General features: G+C 39.6%; 1 protein-coding gene across 1 annotated transcript in view; it reads right to left on the bottom strand.

The window, feature by feature from the left end:
* The window catches only part of LOC104984440 (dystrophin-like), a gene marked incomplete at its 5' end in the record, with an annotated part of 84,491 nt that overhangs the window by 49,377 nt on the left and 34,286 nt on the right, over positions 1-828 (bottom strand). The gene's annotated exons all lie outside the window — the stretch shown is intronic.

The following is an 828-nucleotide window of genomic DNA, read 5'->3' as shown; positions in this document are numbered from 1 at the left end:
CCATGGGATTTTCCAGGCAAGAGTGCTGGAGTGGGGTGCCATTGCCTTCTCCATGATAACATACAGTTATATTTAATTTTCCCACTTGCTTTTCCCAATGCAATGATTCTTTATTGGAGTATAATTGCTTTACAGTGTTGTGTTAGTTTCTGCTATACAATGAATTGAATCAGCAATATGAATACATATATCCCCTCCCTCTTTAATCTCCCTTCTACCCAACTGCCCTGATCCTGCCCCTCTAGGTCAACATAGACCATTGAGTTGAGCTCCCTGTGCTACATAGCAGCTTCCCACTCTCTGTTTCGTACAGAGTAGTCTATATATGTCAATCCTACTCTCCCAATTGGTCTCACCCCCCTGTTCACCCTATGTGCCCACATGTCCATTCTCTAAGTCTGCATCTCTATTCCTACCCTGAAAACAGGCTCATCTGTACCATCTGTCTAGATTCCATATATATATATATATATATATATATAATATTTGTTTTTCTCTTTCTGACTTACTTCACTCTGTGTGAGAACCCCTAGGTTATACAGACTGAAATGATAAATAACTCTAGGACATAGAGTCCATCCATATCACTACAGATGACCCAGTACAGATGGCCAAAAATCGTATGAAAAGATGCCAAACATTGCTCATTATTAGAGAAATGCAAATCAAAACTACAATGAGATATCACCTCACACCAGTCAGAATGGCCATCATCAGAAAGTCTACAAACAATAAATGCCAAAGAGGCTGTGGAGAAAAGAGAATCCTCCTACTTTTTGGTGGGAATTTAAATTGATACAACCACAATGGAGAACAGTATAGAGGTCC

This window comes from Bison bison, unplaced genomic scaffold (assembly GCF_000754665.1).
Source record: "Bison bison bison isolate TAMUID 2011002044 unplaced genomic scaffold, Bison_UMD1.0 scf7180017845388, whole genome shotgun sequence".
In the NCBI taxonomy this organism is placed as follows: Eukaryota; Metazoa; Chordata; class Mammalia; order Artiodactyla; family Bovidae; genus Bison; species Bison bison.
The sequence above is the reverse complement of the archived record's forward strand: the minus strand, read 5'-3'. Positions and strand labels throughout refer to the sequence as shown.